The sequence below is a fragment of the Sinohyriopsis cumingii genome, chromosome 1 (assembly GCF_028554795.1).
Source record: "Sinohyriopsis cumingii isolate HCF-2022 chromosome 1, ASM2855479v2, whole genome shotgun sequence".
In the NCBI taxonomy this organism is placed as follows: Eukaryota; Metazoa; Mollusca; class Bivalvia; order Unionida; family Unionidae; genus Sinohyriopsis; species Sinohyriopsis cumingii.
Window position 1 is genome coordinate 43,741,996 of NC_142961.1, and position 22,158 is coordinate 43,764,153.

The window sequence follows — 22,158 nt, forward strand, 5'->3', positions numbered from 1 at the left end:
GAGAATTAAAACCATGCGATCATGCAGTGATCCATAAAGACGAGCACTTTGCACCACTGGGCTACCCAATGACCCTGAATATAATTGTTATATTTAAAGTCGATATATTAACTCCCATGATCTAATGCATTTTACTGAGTATTAATAACTGAAATTAAATAAAAATTCTGTTTCAACCGATATTCAGCTGTAGGTTGAATGGATCTCCTCCATGTTACAACTTTAGGAAATGATTTTGACGCTCTGGCCAAACGGGCCAGTGCTGTACAAGAATTCATGACTAAAATATATTTCAACTTAGACGCGTGGAAGGATTCAATAATCCAGATAATGTGTACAATTTTACATACCCTTTCATTTCTAAATAAGAAAGCATTTGTTCTTAATCCTCTATATTCATTTCAATTTAAATTACATTTGACTTTGTTCATTGTCATTGTCTTGAGGAGCTATCACCAAACCACCATCTTGCCACGTTTGCATAACCGCGCGTAAGGCCATGTAACACTTAGGTCAGAAGAGTGTACATGATATCACCGTAACACCCGAGTCACCTACACGGTCAGCCAGTGATGAAAGTGAAACATATTTATGGTCAGAGAAACGCTAAATACGCTTTTCAGACTGTAATGGATTATATACCATAAACTTTCGAATATCCACACTGGTCTATGCTTTAAAGGTAGATCTATTCACATGTTTACCTCTAACAATATGCTGATATATTTGGTCTACAGAAATAGCTTTCTGAGTAATGTTATTTCACAAACGTGCTGAAGGTGATTTCATAAATTAAAAGAAGACTTTCTTAAATGTCAGCAAGCAGTATGTATGTATGTATGTATGTATGTATGTATGTATGCATGTATGTATGTATGTATGTATGCATGTCTGTATGCATGTATGTATGTATGTATGTATGTATGTATGTATGCATGTATGTATGCATGTATGTATGCATGTATGTATGTATGCATGCATGTATGTATGCATGCATGTATGTATGTATGATTTACGCCATTGAGTAAGAGGAGACACTGCAAGAACGTTAACAAACAGGAGAACTACTATATGGGCAATAGTAATTGCTGTATTTTTAGCATGCTCGAACTCTTGTCTGATCTTGTATGAAAATCAAAAGGTTCTCGAGTAAAATATTTTTGCTGAATTACTGAATACCTGTCATTCTCGTATTGTATTTTCTTTTGTAGTGGAGTATATACAATAACATTTTTTGAATATCCGCACCAGTCTAACCTTTAATGGTAGCTACATTTGCATGTTTACTTATAACAATCGGCTGATATATTTGGTCTAAGAAATTTCTTTATGGGTTGTGTGTTACAAGTCATTTCGTAAATTAAAAGAGGACTCTTTGAAATATCAGAAAACAATGTATGTATGTACGTACGTACGTACGTACTAGTTACGAAGACCGCCAAGAAAATAGTTTTAAATATTCAATGAAATCGCTTACATATTCTTAAACTTTATGCGCTAATTTCTGATTCCGTAGCTTTTTCTTCCTTTCTCGTTTCATTAAATTCTTCAAATAAATCCAACTATTCATAAGGCTACATACATGTTGGTAACAAAATCTAGGTTCTATGCGTATCTTTACGTGACTGAGGCCTTCAGACAAAACGGTTTGTTTTAGTTCTTTATTACATTTTTTTATCGTCTACATTTTCGTTACATTTTCAATACGTTTCCGTAGTACAGAGCCTATAAACCGGTAAGTACATATAAACTTTATCATTCTTTACATAGAATCCTCCTGAAATTAAAGATAAGTTGGAGAATGAATTGTTGTCATGATACATCAATAAATGATTTATTCTTATATTGATACGATAAAACATGAATGTGATAAAAGGGTCAAAACATACATTTATAGTTGATAGTTAATAAACATGGCGAGGTGAATTGGTACTAGCTTCGTAAAAAATACTTCATGTGTGGGTGTCCATGCACCGATGGATCCGTTAAAAAAATAATTTTTAGAGCCAGTTGGGTAGGTGGCGCCTTTGCTATAAGAACTATTTCAAAGTCTAGCGGTTCAGTGCTATTATTTTAGCTACTATTTTGGCTACCCCTGAACAAGGTTTCATGCTTTAACATTTTGACGATGACATTGCCAGGAGTAACGATTATAAGAATAACTTAACTACTACTGAGGTGATAAAGTCAGGAAAATGTGACGACCATTAAGCATGAAGTTTTCAATACGTTTTGAGGTTTTGAGCAAGACTTTGTAATAACATGTTTACGATTAGTTAGTCAGATATTTTCATCAACCTTTTGGGCGTTAGTGAGACATGTTCTTCTCCTACAAATTGCGATTTTTAAAGATAAAGATTAAAGGTCAACAGACCCGTGAGTTACGCTTTCTATACTACTTGCCAATAGTTAACATAGCAACTAGTCTACACTCCTATGTCGATATCGAAAGTATCATTTACTGTGAAAATACATGTACTTAACCTGGGCTGAATTATCGGTGTAGATACATTGACGACAGACCTAGTAAAATGGGACCCGAGCACAAAATATTCTTTCTTTTATACTTGTAAAGACAGTGATCGAACTATTGGGTGTTAAATTACCGACGCATTTAACAGGTTTAATGCATACTGGTATCTCTACCACGCAAGACTAGCCCATTTATTGCATTCACCGCTTCTTTGAGTAAATAAATAAAAACAATCATTGAACCATGCATTAACTAATATTTGACATCATTTTGTTTGTCTTCAATCGAGTACATCTATCTTGAACAAGTTGCTAGAATTAAAACTTGTATTACAAAAGACTAAAGGGATTTTGTATATGTGAGCAATCTAAAAAAAAATTCTAAATCGAAATCCACACCTATATGGACACATTTAACAGAAAGTCATTCTGGATCCGGAACCACCGTTATTCTAGTGTATGTGTGTGTACACACTCGATAGAGTAACAAGATGAACTGGGTTGTGGCCAGATCACAACAAAGATATTAAGAACGGTAGCAGTAGCGAAATTATGATGTTTATTCATAGACGATTTAAAGGTAGAGAAAACCTATACCAAAACTCGTGTGCAACAAATCCAAATATTGGACATTTAACACAATGATGCGCACGGAGGTAAATAACAGAAATAATGCTGATCCTAACTGAAACGAATTGAACTTTAAAAACGAAAAATGTTCTGATATTGAACAAAATGAAATGAAGAAGCAAATATTAACGAATCCAACAATGTGTTTCCATTCAAATAATGATAAAAAAATTCACAATCACGAAAGTTTTACAAAATACGTTTTCACTCAAATAGTGATAAATTATGTTTTCACTCAAATAGTTAATAATGATAACTTTTTCATTCAAATAGTGATAAATAATAGTAAACACAATAAAAAAATGTTCTCGCAATTAGATATAATGACGTATTCCTGGTCTTATAGTAATGATGGTTTATATGCTCGAGTAGTGACAATGATATGTAACCCAAAGATGGGAAATAACCTGTGGAGTCCAGATGGCAAACACATGACATCTTCAGTCCCACCACTGTTGAATGGTCAAGGAACCAGCACGAATGGCCCGCCCCTCCCAGTCTTCCCAAGAAGGCCTCAGACCATGCAGGCCCGTTGGTCCCGGAGCTTTGGCTCCTCAACTCGAGATAACCACAATATCCCACCAAGCCAACGTCACCACTGACAGCAGCACACTAGGTACCTACCAAAGTCACGAAGGACCACCACTCGACATCCAAACCACCACCACGGCTAAGAACACCCCATGAAATAACAAGTTCCACAGCTGACAATATGGACAAGCCCAACGGCTAAACTGTGGCCCAAAGTACACATCCAACACTGGCAGTCACTGGCTTTCACGTAAGCCACATCACATCAGATCACAGACAGACATCTCAGTAACAAAGACGGACAACATCGACAGCTTTACAGTCGCCACACTGTCCAACACAGGCAGCTCAAACAGACAGTGTTGACTTTGACAAAACACATCATCACTCATCACAGTCAAAATAATGCCTGCAAGACAACACAAAAACAAAACACATGAAAATATAGATCCTAAATCCATGTAATATCGGTGACACGGTCATGTATAACATATAATAAAATGTGATTAGTTTGTAAAAATATTATATAACATAAAATAAAATGTGATTAGTTTGTAAAAATATTATCGGGACCACTGCACAAGGTTATCATAATCAGATTCATAAATGAAACTGTATCTGACAAGAACCTTACAGAACTTGAAAAAATAGTCTCTCGTCCCTTAATACATGCAACATTAATGTAAATGTTCTATTCAGTTGCAAACAGGTAAACTAGAAAACAGACTATAATAAATCTAACATTGCATTACATAGTTCCGAACTATCCAAAATATGCACAACATTAGAACAATACTCAAAACAATTATATCTTATAACACTAACAGATAAACAATTCACATACCTCTACAGCTGGAGATAAACGCCGTAAATTTATTAGTTTGGTCCATCTAAGACTACATCACAGAGAGGACCTCCTAGTGCTGAAATTTGAATGATTTTATGTTTTGTTGCCCCCCCCCCCCCCCCCCGCCCATAGTACATGTAGTGCTTGTATATTCAAAAAGAATTTTGACAGATTTATTAATTTGGATTAGGGTTTTGTACACCGTCCTACTGTATTGTTTATAGAGCTCCTTAACCCTGGCTGGTTTCGGATCATTAATTACCCTAGTGGTCCTTGCCAGGGATCTATGTTGCCCCATGTATCTTATATGCATATGTATGTATGTATGTATCCATGCATGTATGTGTGTGTGTGATTAAGATTTTTAACGTAGCTTTATCAATTTTTCAGTTATATCGCTACGATGACTGCAGTGTGGCAGTTTATAGTGATGTCTAGCACTGGGGCATCATGCCGTAGATATCTAGCATGATGTCCCACCCAGTCACATTATCATGCCACCAGGCCGACCAGTCCTAACACTAACCTCTTAATGCTGAGCGTCTAGCGAGGCCTCTGTTAGTACCATTTATATAAGTCTTTGGTATGACTCGGCCGAGGTTCGAACCCACGAACTACCGCTTCCGAGGCGGACGCTCTAACTACTAGGTCACCGGAGCGATATATGTATGCATGTATGTATGTATATATGTATGTATGTATGTATGTATGTATGTATGTATGTATGTATGTATGTATGTATGTATGTATGTATGTATGTATGCATGTAAGTATGCATATAAATATGTATGTATGTATGTATGTATTGTTGACTCAGACAAAATGTGTGAATGCTCCTTCAGATGTTACTCTCAAATGTTGCTTAGTATCGACATTTAATTATATGTGCTATTTAAATTTATTCATAAGTTTTAAATCCACAGTTTGTTGGATTTCAAAAGGGAAAAAATTAATGCAGTGCTGTTTTATCACTGTGACCGTCTGATCTTTAATAAAACCAAAAGACCTTGAAAGTTTACTCATTTACTGTATATCGGAAGTGACTAGCTGTGTCCGATTCGTTTTGGGGGTGAAGTGTTTTTAATTTCTAAAATGTACAATTTGCCGTACCAACAAGAATATTATCGCTCTATACACCACCTGCTTAACATGTTTAATCTTCATCAATGATATAGTCCACACTTTTGCAAACATGGGGAATTTAGTCTAGTGCACTCGTTCGTGCATTCTCATTTTGAACATCGCTTACATCAATTTAAAGATAATAGTTCAAAATACTCCATAATCAAACTAGACTGGGGTTTGTCTCACCCAACACACGTATTGCTTACAACACGTCACCGTGTCCTTGACCTCTTAGAAATAAGAACCTTTGGAATAGCTCTGTCTCTCTATCGATCGATTCTGCTGCTTGTGTTTCAGCTCTTGCAAACAGAAATTTCTTCTTATATGCAATCGTTACAAAAATATATCAACAATATATTTTATATTCAAAACATATTCCAGCTTCAATTCTAGTTATACGTGATCCGAAAGGAAAGCAAAATGTTATAATAAAAACGCACTATAATGCTCATGATTTGTCTTAGCCTATCTATTAGGTGTCATACCTGTTCCACTTTTGATTCCGCATTTAGTAATTATACATATCGTATTCGGTTAGGAAGTCTAATTCTGCCTTACGTATTTTTATCTAGCATCTTGAGCTACGTCTAGGTAATAATTATTCATATACACAAATGTTTTTTTTTTTTTTGTTTTTTTTTTTTTTTGTTTTTTTTGTTTTTTTTTTAAATCTGACATTACATTAACTTATCTTAGTTACAAAGATCGCCAGGAAAATTAAGTTTTAAAGTAAATGCATATATTCATATGGATGCAGTAATGTTGCTGAAAAACAATCATGGTTCAATGCGTATACTTATGTCACTTGACAGAAACCTTCAGGTAAAATTATTTGTTTTAGTTGTTTCTGTTAATTTTTTTTTTATTCAGTACAGTTCATTAAGTTGCCGATAAACCGGTAAATACATATAAACTTCATCATTCGTTGTACAGAATCCTCCTGAAATGAAAAACAGAAGTTGGAAAATGGATTCTTGTCATAGCCTTGGTGGGATGTTTCTTATTTATGCATCTTACGGCATATAAATACGTTAATAGACATCAATAAATTCTTTGTTCTCATAGTAACAAGATAAAATGTGAATGTGATAGATAGGTCAAAACAAATATTTATATAGTTTCATAGTTAATAAAACAGGGCGAGAGGAATTGGTGCTAACTTCGTATATTATACGTTTCCTTCTGTGGGTGTCCATGCACCGGTGGATGTGTTAGAACACTTATTTTGATAGCTAGTTTGGCAGGTGGCCACTTTGCTAAGGTTTCATCTTGACGATGGCATTGCCAGGAGTAACGATTACAAGAATACCTTAGCTACCACTCAGTCAGGAGGTAAACTAATGAAAATGTGACGATCATTAAGCAATAGGTTTTTTAACACGTTTTGAGGTTTTTAGTCAGAGTTTTTAATAATATGCTAACGTTAGAGGGTCATAGATTTTTATCACTTTTTGGGCGTTAGTGAACGATGTTCATTTCATAGCAATTGGATGATCTTTCAGGCAGCAATTGCATTTTCTAAAAGGTGGTTATTGGTCATGATTTTCAGCAACATTGTGCGGACCTCTGGTTCAAGGTAAAGGTTAGAATTGAAGGTTGAACGTTAGAGGTGGAGATCAAAGGTCAAGAGGCTCAAGAATGAAGTTTTCTATACTGCTTGCCAACAGTTAGCAAAGCAACTAGTCGACACTCCTAAGTCGATATCGAAAGTAGCATTTACTGTGAAAATACGTCAACTTAATCGGAGCTGAATTATCTATATGCATATTTATGACAGACCTAGTAAATAGGGACCAGAGAAAAAACTATTCTTGCTATTGTAATTGTAAAGACAGTGATCGAGCTGGTGCGTATTAAATTACCGACGTATTGAACTGGTTCCTTTCATACTATTAGTCTTTACCACGCTTGCTTGAGTAAATAAATTAAAAGCATAATTAAATATCAACTAACAAGTATTTGAAATCATTTTCTTTGTCTCCAATCGAGTTAATCTATCTTGAACAAGTTGTTAGAATTAAAACTTGTATTACGAAAGACTAAAGGCATTGCGTATATATGGGAAATCTAAATTGTCTTCTAAATCTAAATCCACACCTATATGCAGACACTCAACATTTTGCATGCCAATCTGGATCCAGAACCACCGTTATTCTATGTTGTGTGTATGTGTGTGCATGTGTTTGTGTGTGTGTGAGACACCGTTATCGTGTTAAATTTAGTGACTGACATTTTCGTCTATCGAAATCCTTAATACGTTTTATTTCTTTTTACAGACTATCAATATAAGAAGAACAAAGTAAATAAACATGAATTATTTTAATTTAATATATGTTTGTTTAGATCTTGTTTCATTTTTTAAATTCACATTAATATTTTTGTTGTTTGTTTCATCGCAATTTTAGATCGCGTTAGTGGGCTTAGTATACGAGCAGTGGGCAGTTGGGGCACGTGGCTAAAGGAACTGATGGAAAGATAAATCAGTAGTCCATTAAAATGACAACAAATACTCAATACGATGGAATAATGTGTGGCTGATTCTGCACTCATTCGTTCGGTTCGGAATAATTGAACACACTATATCAGACATACATTTCCGGCCAAAGGCATTGCGTATATTTAAACATTCTTAATTGTCTTCAACGAACTTCTACATTCACTCTCACCAGTTCAAAAGTATATATATATATATATATATATATATATATATATATATATATATATATATATATATATATATATATATATATATACATGTGTGTCTGTGTGTAGTTTTCGTGTGCGTCAAACCCTTGTTGTGTAAACTTTGGTGACTGACATTTCTTCTGTCAAATTCCTTTTAATGTTTATTGTATCGCAATTCGAAATAGATAGAAAAACATGAAAAACATGTATTAGTGTTTATGTAATCTATGTCTGCTTAGTTTTGGTTCCATTTTTTTCAAATCACATTAACAGTATTTGTTTTCATTTCAACCCATTCTTAAATGGTGTTTGTGTACTTTATTATGATCAGTAGACTATTGGGGTACGAATTACTAACGGAACTGATGGACACAAAAGTTTACAGACTAATAAAATGGTGGAAGGACGTTCAGACTGATGAGTGAAAGTGTAACCGGATAGGTGGCACGATTGAGAGGGAAAAATGACAGAAAAAAGGCACAGACGAATCAACCGTAATGGTGTTGTCTAATAAATAATGCAACGGAAGAAAATGTCCAATAATTGAATAGTATTCTTTTATACAATCAGAGATCGTTAAACCGACAAAGAACACTCCAACCTGGTATGCCAATAAATTATTTTCTGGACATACTTTATCAGAAACATGTTTATAAAGCTCTATTAATATTTAACATTTGCAGTTTTTAAGTCGCATCTTTTGTTTAAATATCCACCCCTTGTCTCCCTCGTTCTTCCCTTTCTTGTGTCACTCCTCATCTCAATTGCCCAGGGTCATTTCACTTTCAAAATAGCTTAGTTTTGCAGTATTGATGAATTTGTTGTTGATGCCTTCCTTTTAAATTGATATTATAATTATTTTGTTGTTGTGTGGAAGGGTGTTATTCTTTTTTGTCACGAGCGATCAATGACAACCAGAAAAGTCTTTCTCGTAATACATAAGGTTATCATTAATTTTTCGACCAAATTAATCATAATGGGAAATACAACGTGATATACAAATATATTCGATGAAAAGTACAGTGTATGGACACTGTATCAGGATTTCACTATCTTTTTCTAACTCCCCATCTCTATACTAATATAGTACCCTTTACATCAGTTTAAGTCAATTAGACATTTAAAATGCTGACACAATAGAGCACTTATAACACAGCAGTACAGATAAATGGGGGGTTCTGGCTCATTTTTCATCAATGCGTGACGAAAGAATGACCTAGAAATCTCCCCCATTAAAATCTAATCATGTGTTATGGGGTTTCTGACTCAATCTGCTCTTTTCTAAAGATAGAAATGTCTCACCTGATGAGGAGTTCCTTCCATGGACCTATACTACTGGGGTACAGAGAGAGATGGCTCACTATGTTAGAGATGTGTTTGAATTATAGGGAGGATGGAGTTTCCGATTTGGCTCTGGAGTCTGGATGGACCGGAATTGAGTAATGATCCAGTGTTTGAATTAAGTGAAGATGAATCTCAGGAGTGGCTAAAGCGTGCGAGGGAGTTGATTGCTTTCGCGAATAATGATTTGAGTTATGTACATGAGATGATCTATTGTGAAGACAGTGAAGAATAGACGCAGGAGTGGGTGAATCGTAGTTATAGTCATCAGCGTCCAGTGCAGTATTACATCAAACATAAGTTGAAGTGTGTTCATTTGTCAGATTCCGAGCGATATGAGTTTTATTACTGGTTGAATAAGGTGACTCGTCTTCAATTGGTAGGTCGTGCGAAGTTTATAAAATTTGAGTATGTGTTAAGCGAATCTTTGAGGAGACGGAAAAATGTCAGTTTCTGGAAGGAGCATGATCGTAGTCAAGGAGGCTGTGGGAATCCACGAGTTGAATTTTTGCAGGATAGCCAAATCACTGGACGAGCGATTTATTTTGATAGAGATGACTTTCCAACTCTGAAGAAGTTTTGTTCTGCTTTGTTTTGTTTGTTGTAATTCCTGCTCGTAAAACTAGCCTTGTATGGGTTCTGAAACACCGTTGATTGTATAGGTAATAGGGGTGGATCTTTTAATGGTGACATGATCTCCAGCTTGGAAATTGGATATAAAAATTAAGGCCTCTGCGACCTTTTGTTTTTGGTTTTTGGAAGAGGCTTCCTCTGGAGTCATTTGAATGCTTCGATGCCAGGTATGATAGTATTGGTCGACGATATTTAGCAAGAAACCTAAGTATCGGTTCGTATTATCGCTGGCCATTGTTTAGGCGTATTATCGCTCTTCCACATACGATGTTTGAGATTCTGTTAAATCGAACGACGACGGAGGCCTTGATGGAATTATGCGTGCTGTACAAAGTGATATTATTTTTTAAGCCAATCTGAGACGGTTTTGTTATAAAATTCACTAACGTTATCTGCTCAGAGTTTATAAGGTTTTCATTCAATTTTATCCAGTGCATCCACGATAAAAGTACCTTTTCTGTTCTTGAGAGGAATGATCCAGGCATATTTACTGAAGACATCGATGACTGTCATGACATATTTGAAGTCATCGCTGTACGCGCTGTATCATATTGACGAGATCCGCTGACCATATTTCGTCTATGTCAACGGCGCTGACCGTATCTCATCTATGTCCATGACGATGACTCTGTGTCGTTGAAAATTCTTGCATGCGCGTTTATGCAATTCTTCAGCGAGTCCCACGCCCAACTTTTGTGTATTGCCAGTGATGCCAAACACAAGAGCTCGGTCTAAAAGTTCTCTGAAATTGTATTAAGTTTTCAGCATGACTCGCACGCACCCCGCTTTATCGTCGGGATGATCTCGGTAAAAGATATCGTGATGGCATCGGTACCGTTGTAGGGTTCCTGATCTGGCAATTTCTGATCGTTTTCATATAGCTAATGTTCTAAGGGATTCAACGGCCCTGTATAAGTATGTAATGGCAATGTCCATCCACCTCGAGGTTTAGGAAGCTTTCCGATGAGGGCATGGACATCCATGGCTCCCGCGAGTATTCGGCGATGTCCACATTATATATAGTCTCTCACGCACAGATTTCGTTCCACGCGATGGTCCTAGCAGCTTGTATCTTGATCGCAGTGCCTGCAGTGGTGCATGTTGTATACAAGGTTATGATACTAATCTTTACAGGTAACAATGTGTGCTTCTTTAGAACCGCACACGGCACACCTCGACTTGATCATGTGTCGATGATTCTTTGGTGACCACTTTGGTTTTACACTTAAGACACTACGAGTTCATGATGGTTATATGAGTAGTGGATATTACTTTAGATCTAACACTGTCTAGACGAAAGATTGTCCCTCCTGCCTTTTCTGAAAGTAATCGATGCAGTACCATCCACAGGTGACATCGTCGACGTTTTTAATTTGTAACAAGTTATACATAGCTCCTTTATGTGCTGTTTGGAGATATCGCACGACTTCATCGGGAGGATGTAAAACAAACAAATCGAAATAGTACACGTCATCTTAGTCAGTGCCATGTATATCGTAATAATTTTGTAGGTTTAGTATGCAGCTCTCGTCGTAGGTGATATGTTCATGAAGCTGACCTTTAGAAAAGACGCCTCTGAAATGCTTAATGGTGGATCCTAAGATGCTTTCAAGATCGAAGTTGCTTATCACCTTCTTTATCATGCCTTTACCACGCGCACTTCTCGGCAGCTTAATTCCTTTTCCGAGTGTGAGCAATCTGGGCAGTAATGATTCAGCGATTCCTGCTTACAGAGGTCGGATGAATCCTCTTGTTTGGACAGCCCGTCGCGGATAAATTCAGAACAGGGCCTTTCCGCTCAGCCTTATGTTTTGCGACAGAAGACGCTTGATGATGCGTTAGCATGATCGGATCGGGTACCATGAGTATTGATTCCTTCAGCCTGAATGAGACAGGTCTTTTATGCGTGGATGCCACTGTAATGCTTTTTTCAGCTGTGGTGACAGCGTAACTTCGACTGGAACATACTACATGGTGTTATACTAAATGATATTATATTTTCGTTTTTTGGCACTGGCCGAAGTCATTTGTCGTCCTCTTCAGCAAACTATGCTGTCATGCATTCATTTACCCAGGACTGCTTTATAAGTAACTCCAGTGGTGTCTCCCTTGGTTGTAGCTAAAACCGAACGATGTAAAGACGGAAACAAATAACTTCGGAGACATAGTTTTGACAAAGCAAATGATCACATCTGCTATTCCCTGACGATCTCTGCGCTTAGATTACTTTTTATCCTGGCATGTTTATCTATAAACATGTATTCATTTTCCGTTGAGTACGTCCGGAGTCATGAATCGGTCTGAGGTCACCAGCGAGTAACATAGATAATCTCATCCTGGAGCGACAGCCAATTAGCTACACAATGGAGTAACAATTGTAAATACGACTCAAAACTCTTGTAGACGGATATGCCTTTGAAAACCAGTACGGCTTTTACTTTTCGAGCTTCAGTTCAACGAATACGTATAGAATAAGATGATCATATTTTTGACTTACGTGTAACGATTAGCATTTTTCATGCTTGGTTGAAGTGTTAAAGCGCCAATAGGCTTCATTTTTATTAATTCATAGTTTATAAAGAATAAATTCAAATATACTTACATGTTTATAATTATATGCATAGAGACTGTGGTTAAAGTATATGTGCAAAATAAAACAGTAAAACTGCATATACATGGAAAATATATCATCCCTCATTGCCACCCTCCCTACCCTAACATGCCGTTTGCACTTATGGTTCAAGTAATATATGGAATGGAAACGAAATCCTATAAACCTTGTAACAATGGGACTATTTTGGTAGAATGTAGCACTGGGACATTTTCTGACTGTATTGATTGCTTACAAAAAAGCAAGGAAGGAGTCGGTAACGTCGAAGTGGATACTACATAACTAGAGTGTAACGCGAGATATCTTGGATGGCAGTGGGACATTTGAATCAAACTGGCGACCAAAAGATGGAATATTACATCCACTTAACTTGGTAGTATATTTTTGACATAATATGTCTATCAAATGACTTTTTTCTTAAAGTAACTGGTTGGGCATGGAGATCAAGAGGTATCCCATATTCAAAGACGAACGAATATGCTAAGAATTAGTCGAACCCGATTCCATTTATTTCCAGTGTTTGTAGTCTGCGAGTCGCTTTAATCAGTCTGTAGCTTGTTTGCACATTCCAATGCTAAATAATTTTTGACCGACCACATGTTTCCGTATTCATTGGACAAATGTACTATTTGTCCACCCCAACCCATTCCCCACATCTGTCTGAAACACGATTGTTTAAAGTCGTAATGATTTCTTTACATCTGGTCGAACATTCAAGCATAATACAAATTGGAAATAACAGCTTCAATATATATGATGTTTTATTCGCCTATCGAAAAATAATTATACCCAATTATCGATCAGGTTTCATCCTGATAATCTAATTTCATTGAAAAGATACCCATTCGAATCATCATATCCAATCCTTAGTCACGCAGTAATATCCGGTAACTCCCACAACGGCAAGGGAATTAATTATAAAAACATATGCAAAGGAATCTTTATAACCTTGTAGCCATCCTCACCGCATCGACGCTAACAGACGACACACCTGTCAAATTTCACATATTGTGCGTGAGACACACGCATCCTGTACAAAAAGCAAGCTTACATGCACATCTCTTGATACTTAATAAATCTTCACACACACACACACACACACACACACACCTCTCTACTAATATCTAATAATAGACACGTGTTAGTTTTCATCCTTATTTTCAAGTGATGCAGACAGTCCACATGACCAGTACTAATGAAGCTGAATTAAGGTGCTTGGTGTGACAAGATCTGACATGATGGTGAAGAAATATTTTACAAAGTCTGATGTGTCATTTACAACTAGATATCAATTTCGACATAAAATGTATCAAGGAATCGATTGGAAAAGGAATGCTTGAGAAGACACCTTGGTAAATGTACAATGTTAGCAAAATATCGTTGTGTCTACCCTTTTCCTTCATATTCGCCTACTAGTAAAAAATATTTGTGAAAAATAATAATATGACCGAGTTCGTGGTTATAATTGAACACCAGATAACGACTGCAATAATTCAAATCTGAAGTATTAGTAAAGTTCTCATTGTGTCACCAACAAACAGAATATTACAAGAATGAATGCGACCCGGTTAGATTAACGAGATATCTCATGTGAGGTCATTTGTTTTGATCACGTAACAATACAGTCTCAGCGTTCGAATAGCGGAGGGCAACTCAGTAGAATATGAAGTACGGAACCAGACTAAAGAAACATTCGTGTTATTTATTTGACAGAAGTAAGTACTACATGTTTGATCGATCTACACAAAGCAAAATTAACCACCTCATTCAGAAAATAAAGTTTTCGCATAAACTAAATAATTTCATCATGAAAACAATTCACAAAGATGTAAGGAGAAGTAACCGTACATGATGCAACAAACATTATAAGGACTAAGGAAATGTTTACCATGTTGAAGAAACTTCCAGAATAACCTAATAAAAACACATCAGATTCGATAAGCACAGACAGGAAATAGAATAAGAATTGAATGAACTTGCACATTTATATATACGTTGTAGTTCACAAGCGGTACAAATTCATCATAAATTTGACATCATCGTCATGTTTCAGCAAAGATCATAACCCATAAAGAAACAGCACTATCGTAAACAGAACTATAAAGGATATGTATTCAGAAAATACTATTAAAATCTTATATCGGACTGATTATAGTCAAACTTGTACTTCGTCCTTTTTTTCTTAATGGTCTACAAACGCTGGTAAATACATTCGATGTGCTAAGCAGTGTTTGAAGAAGATAACTAACATGACAAAAGCTAATTTAAACAACCGATACTTTAGAGACGAGTCTTCAGATGAATATGCTTACTGATTTAATATAAAATTTGCATTCCCATCCCCACTTAAAACGTGTTTGTTCCATATCGATGTAGGTAAATCACTTCAAGTTTATAATGACATGAATTGCCAAGAACGATGCTTGCAAGAACTCGTCACATTATCACAGTGAAAGTTATTTTCTTTTATCATAGATGGCGTGGCCTCGTGGTTGGCACAATGACACAAATCGATTTAGAAGTTAAAAGATTTCAATTTCACACATGTCAGTTTTGTAGTGACGCTATGAAAACAGTTGCCTTGTTCCAGCGAGGATGGCATCTCAGCAGAAGTCATCAAGTTCGGCTGTAGCGTGCTGCTCACAAACCTGCACGATCCCCTCTGCCAGTGCTGGGATAAGGATAGTGCCTCAAGACATGAGAGACGAAAATATCGAAACCCTGTACAAGAACAAGGGCGACAGAAGCGACTGCAACAACTACAGAGGCACATCCCTTCTATGCATCGTGGGTACAGTTTTCGCACCCGTCATCCTGAACAGACTGCAGACGCTTGCTAAGAGAGTGTATCCAGAGTCGCAATGCGGATTTTGCGCAGAGAGGTCCACAATCGACATGATCCTCTCCGTCAGGCAACTGCAGGGAAAATGCAGAGAATAACACAGATTCCTCTTCCTGGACTTTATAGACCTCACCTAGGCGTTCGATCTGGTCAGCTGAGACGGACTCTTCACAATCCTGGCGAGAGCTGGATGACCTCCAAAGCTGCTAAGCATGATTCAGTCCTTCCACGATGACATCAAAGGCACAGTGCATTATGATGGCTCAACATCCGACCCCTTTGACATCCGCAGTGGAGTGAAGCAAGGCTGCTTCCTTGCCCCCACGCTGTTTGACATTTTCTTCGCAGTCCTGCTCAAACACGCCTTTGAGACATCCACAGAAGGGATGTACCTGCAGACGCGATCAGACGGCAGGCTGTTCAACCTGGTACTAGTGAAGGCAAAGAGCAAAGTGCGTGAAGCAACAACCAGGGACATCCTCTTCGCAGACGATGTTGCTCTAGCTACTCACACAGAAGCTGAGCTACAGCGCCTAATGGACCGATTTGTTAAAGCATGCGATGAGTTTGGGTTGACCGTCATGCATCATCATCAACAACTACGAACTTGAGGTGGTCAGACAGTTCACGTTCCTCGGCTCTAACGTCACCAACAAACTCTCGCTCATGCTGAGCTCAAAAGGCGGGTCGGAAAGGCATCAACAACTCTCCCCAAGTTGTCGCAGAGAGTGTGGAACAACAGCATGCTGACCCTGAACACTAAGATCTCCGTGTACCGTGTCTGCATGCTAATCACTCTCCTGTACGCCAGTGAAACCTGGACTCTGTACGCCTCACAAGAGAAATGCTTGAGCGCCTTTCACAAGCGATGTCACCGAGGCATACTCGGGATCACCTGGAGCGATCGAGTAACAAACAACGAGGGGCTTGAACGTGCCAAGATTCTAAGCACGGTCACACTCCTCCGCCAACGTCGTGTCAGAAGGCTGGGCCATGTACCTCGGATGGATGACGGACGGATCCCCAAAGTCATTCTGTATTCGAAACTTGCCTCTGGCAAAAGGTCGAACGTACGGCCACATCTCCGTTTCAAGGATGTCTGCAAGCGCGAAATGAAAGCCCATGACATCGATGTCAACACTTGGGAAGAGCTCGCTCTAGACATGTCCATCTGGCGACATGCTCTGATCACTGGTCTGAAAGCCGGCGATGATAAGCTGCGTTTTCTAGCTGATGAAAAGCGATCCCAGAGGAAGAAGAAGCAGCTCCAACCCACACCAGACGCAACCTTCAAGTGCAACAATAGCCACAGCCGACGCTGCACAGCCACCAACCGGGACATCTCCCATGGGCGTACTTCATTCGTCTCTCAAGACTAACGGATGCCAACACATGTTCCAGCCAATGCAGTCATAAATGAATACCGAATCTCGCAGCAACATAGCCCTAATCCAGCGTAAGATGTATATGTTCATCTTCTGATACAGTGTCATTGTTTCATAAATGTGTATCCCTCATGCAATTATATATTGCATATACATGCATGTATTACATTGTAAATGCTTTAGTTTGAACGTCACCCTAATTAATGTAGTTAATAAAATCAAATGTTTGTGAAGATAATAGTTGTTGTTGTGGACTTAGCGCCATTTTGTAGCACATGATAGACTCAACAGGGTGGCCGGTGTAACTGTTGGTAGGAAGAACACAGCAAATTTCCGGGGAGAAACAACAACACACGGGAACCTAACCTCAAGCTTTCACGCATGACCGCGTCAAGTTAAGGAGCCACTTCTCTACGAGATTTCATTAGTAAAATATGTTTCAATTTAGAGGCGTGAAAGCTTTCAATAATCCAGGCAAATGTACATTTTCCCATATCCTTCCTTTTCTAAACAGGAGACCATTTGTTTTATTAACCTTCTAAATTCATTTCAATATAAATTATAATAAGCGACAGATACGACGGCTGGTTGCATGGTGTCCAACAATCTATCCCATACTCTCCGTAGCTCCATACAACCAAATAATATTACTAAGCTTAAAAATAGTTCATTTTTTCATTGTCGTGTATTCTCTGTCGCTGAACGTCATACAATCAGATTACAAAAAAACAACGATTTAACAACTAAATATTTCATTTCAAACATGGTGTCAAGTTGCAGTACATGTGATTTGCTATTTAAACCCAAAGCGATTTGAGTTATTTCTTTCTGCGTTTAGAAAAAAATATTTACACGAATATTCTACTTTAAAATTATAAATATAAAAACTCCGTACTCATTTGAAAACAAATTAGTGTATATTCTCTCATTTGCATTTCAATTGGTGTTATTATACATACGAATCATACATTATTTTGAGTCACGTTAAAAAAGAAACACCAAATATGTTAAATATATATGCGATGCGTTTTCTTATTTCTTTTGTAAATATATATCCATTTATACAAGTAGCTTAGATTTATCGAGATTTCATACAATAGAGGCTCACGGTAATTTACAATGACATTAGTCAATATCACAGTTAATTTGTGAATGTTGGATGTAGAGATTTTAGCTTTCACTGATGTAGTCAGGTATATCAATAAGAATATAACAAAACATGAAACTGAAATTTAAACTAACAAGAATATTGAACCCATTTATGTCAAACATCATTGTCCATGCACATTTATACTTACATGCATGCATATACTATAATGGCTGCGATCATTACCTGTTTAAAGTGAAAAACGGCCATAATATTACTCATTTAAAATTCAGATAAGTATTTTGCATTTATCTCAGATGATGGTCATACGTACTAAGACTATCGATTCAGTTATTTGACCAAACATCCGAATACTGTTTTGACACGGGTGATAGGTAGGCTATGCTGAAGATGATCTCTCCTACTATGAAGACGACGAAAAAGAAAACGTCAAGAGTGTTTCCAACCTCAACCCATCGCAATTCCGTTGCATCCTTAGTCACTAGACAATATCGACAAACTAAACGGCGACAGATCCAGGCAAATTTCTGAAGACACCTTGGTGGTTCAAGAAATAGCTGATTCTGGGTTGATGTATCTTCAACACGATTCGCGATACAAGACCAGCAGCAAAGTCGATGACTTGATGCTTTGTTATCATTTCCTGTTCGATCCTCATCCTCCTTCACCTCTTCAATCTTCGTCCCTCCATCCTCTTTGTTTTGCTTTTTCTTCTCGTCTTCAATCTCGTTCTGTTTGACCACTCTTTTCTCGATCATCAGAGTGCACAATACGAGGATGGTTATAACAGCGCTAATGGTCATCATCACCGTGAGGTAGTACACCAAAACAGAGACGGGTGCAGAGGACTTTGGTAGAGATGTGACAATGCTGTTCATGAAAACAACAAAAGCCAAGAAACAAGTCACAGAATATCCTGCTCTCTCTCCAGAACTTCTTGGTAAGATGAAGACAAATGTGTTTAATCCGGACAATATTAAAATAGGTAGAAGGTAGTTCAGGACATAATTCAGTGACCTTCTTGCTATTCTAATTTGGAATTTCACATGGGATTTTGAGTCCTGGACTAACGTCCCTGCAGACGTTTTTTCCACACTCCACGCAACGTTCTCTTCAAAATAATCCTTCTTGAAACTAGACGCTATCAGAGTCAGCTCACTGGAGGTGTATGCACGCGAGGTAAATTTGAATGAGCAGTCATGAACGTCAAATGGATAGAAATAAACGTTCGGCCTACATGACCCTTGAAGGACAACGTTTTCAGTCCATGCGCATCTACCAGATTTCAAGTACATTCTCACCTGGGATTGTTCTTGTACGATTTCTGTGCTCGCTTCCGCCGAATTGACTAGTATCAAGGACGGCTTCCAAATGCTAGCTGCCGATATGGTAACTGACGTATCAGGGGCCGTCGCACCATGGGCGTTAAAATAAATTTCCTCTGTCCACTCCATAGAGAGATATGTGCTTATATCCATGATACCCCCAACATCGTCAAAGTTGTTTAATGCCAGGAGTTGCATCCCTAGCGAAACATTCAATGTTTTCGACAAGTCTTGCAGTGGAATCACACTGGTCTTTCCTTCATATATCATGAATATATTTACAACCTCAGTCGATACACTGGACCAAGATTCGGCATGACAATAATGAGCAAGGAAGAATAGAAAACAAACGTTTATGCAGGCAATGTATATAGGCATGTCAATTACTGATAAACGCTCGTTGATCATTACACAACTGAGTATCAAGTGACACTGCAAGAACGTTGCCAAACAGAAGAACTAATATCGTTGACAATAACAACGGTTGTATTTTGATCATGCCCTGATCTCGTGACTAATTCTGTATGATAATTGTAATGTCCTTTGGTAAAATGACTTGCTGCATTACTGAATACCTTTTATTCGCATATACTATTTTCTTTTGTAATGGATTATATACCATAAACGTTTGAACATACGCACTAGTCTAACCTTTAATGGTCGACCAATTTACAAGTTACTTCTGACAATCGGCTGATATATTTGGTCGAAAGAATTTCTTTCTGAGTGATATTATATCAGAAACTTGCTATAAGTGATTTCATAAATTAAAAGAAGACTCTCTAAAATGTCACCAAAGAGTATGTATGTACGTAGGTAGGTACGTACGTACGTACGTATATATATGTATGTATTTATCGAAGGTCATGAAATAGCTAATCGCCCATTGTTGACTAAAATACTCCCTCACCTGTTACTCCCAAATGTTCCTTAGTAACCACAGTTAATTACATGTTTTATATACAAGTTTTAAATCAAGATTTTGTTGGATTTGAAAAGGCTGGAAATAATAAATGCGTTGCTGTTTTATCACTGTAACAGTCTGATGTACAACGTGTCGTACCAACAAGAACAGTATCGCTCTTTATGCCACTTGCTTATCATGTTTAATCTTCATCAATGATTTTGTCCATACTTTGCAGACATGAAGAGTTTAATCTAGTACACTTGTTCGTGCATCCTTTATTTAATTCTCCTTTTGAACATCGCTTACACAGACTTAGTTCATAATACTTCATAATAAAATTAGACTGGGGTTTGCTGACATACTGCTTATAACACATGACCGTGCCCTTGATCTCTTAAAACTAACAACCTTTGGAATCCCTCTCTCTCTCTCTCTCTCTCTCTCTCTCTCTCCTGTTGCTTGTTCTTCGGTCTCTTTGAAGCAGAAATGATGTGCTCTCTCTTCTTACACGCAATCGTTACAAAAATATATAAAAAATATATTTCATATTCAAAACTTAGGTCACCCTATCCCGTTTTAATTCTAGTGATGCGTGATCAGAAAGGAAAGCTTAATATGTTCAAAGGTGAAGGTCAGAGGTGAAGGGTGAACGTAATAGGTAAATATCAAAGGTCAAGAGACCCATGAATTAAGCTTTCTATACTACTTGCCAACAGTTATCAAAACAACTAGTCTACACTTACATGTCGATATCGAAAGTAGCATTGACTGTGAAAATACGTGTACTTAACCTGAGCTATAATTATCTATATAGATATTGATGACAGACGTAGTAAATTGGGACCAGAGTACAAATATGTATGCTTTTGTACTTGTAAAAGACTGTGATCGAAATACCTAAAGTAGCCTTTACTGTGAAAATACGTGTACTTAACCTGAGCTAAATCATCTCTATACATATTGATGACAGCCGAATTTAACGTGAGAAAGGCGTAATTGTTTCTGATATTTCTTTGATAGATTTGTTTGGAAATAAAAGGTACTTATCAATAATAATTACTCGGATTTCAGTAAAAGCATGATCGATGGACCGAAAATGTAACGTCCACAAGAGGTGTGTATGAACTGCAGTTTATATAGTAGTTAACAGGAGACCGATACGTAAATAGTATTTGGTAAACATTGAAATGGGTAAAATTTAGTGTTCTTATACTCAGTTACAAAAAATGGCTTGTCAAATATGTTGGTGCATGCCAGCAATTAAAGGTGACTAAATGATAAAAGGCAGATATGTAACTGGACACAAAACTGCCCCAAAGAACAGGACATAATTAAATCATTAAGATTTTTAGTGGGTGTGTTTTTGGTGGGGGAGGGCAGTTGCGGGGTATGAATATTTCAGTGATAGTTTATTGTTACCTTATTTTCCTGCTGGATGCATAATTCTTTAATCTGCATAATCATTAGAACTATGCGTTGAAAGATAAAGAAAAATGTTAGTATGAAAACACGATTAAAATTAAACTAATGCAGCTTTGTTCTTGGTTGTTTAATGCTTTCCCTCAAAGATCGCCTATTGGATCTACGACATCATGCTTGGGGATGATATCAATGGAAGCTCGCATAAATAAGCAAAATCTCGTATTCCTTGGTCGCATGTGTAGAACATCAGCAAACTTAACTGCTAAAAAGGTTTTCCTCTGGGCTGTTGGAAAT

At 37.3% G+C, this 22,158-nt stretch overlaps 1 long non-coding RNA gene across 2 annotated transcripts in view; it reads right to left on the reverse strand.

Moving 5' to 3' along the window:
* Positions 1–3,013: 3,013 nt before the first annotated feature.
* LOC149806791 (uncharacterized) overlaps positions 3,014–22,158 on the reverse strand; it is an 89,845-nt gene continuing 70,700 nt past the window's right edge. Inside the window, exons 1-2 of one of the 2 annotated variants that reach the window (XR_016425380.1) lie at positions 4,478–4,608; positions 3,014–4,042 (exon numbers count right to left, since the gene is read on the reverse strand). This is a non-coding gene — a long non-coding RNA (uncharacterized LOC149806791). Of the gene's footprint in view, positions 4,043–4,477; positions 4,609–22,158 lie in introns of those variants that run through there. The other variant, XR_016425384.1, reaches the window with a different exon arrangement.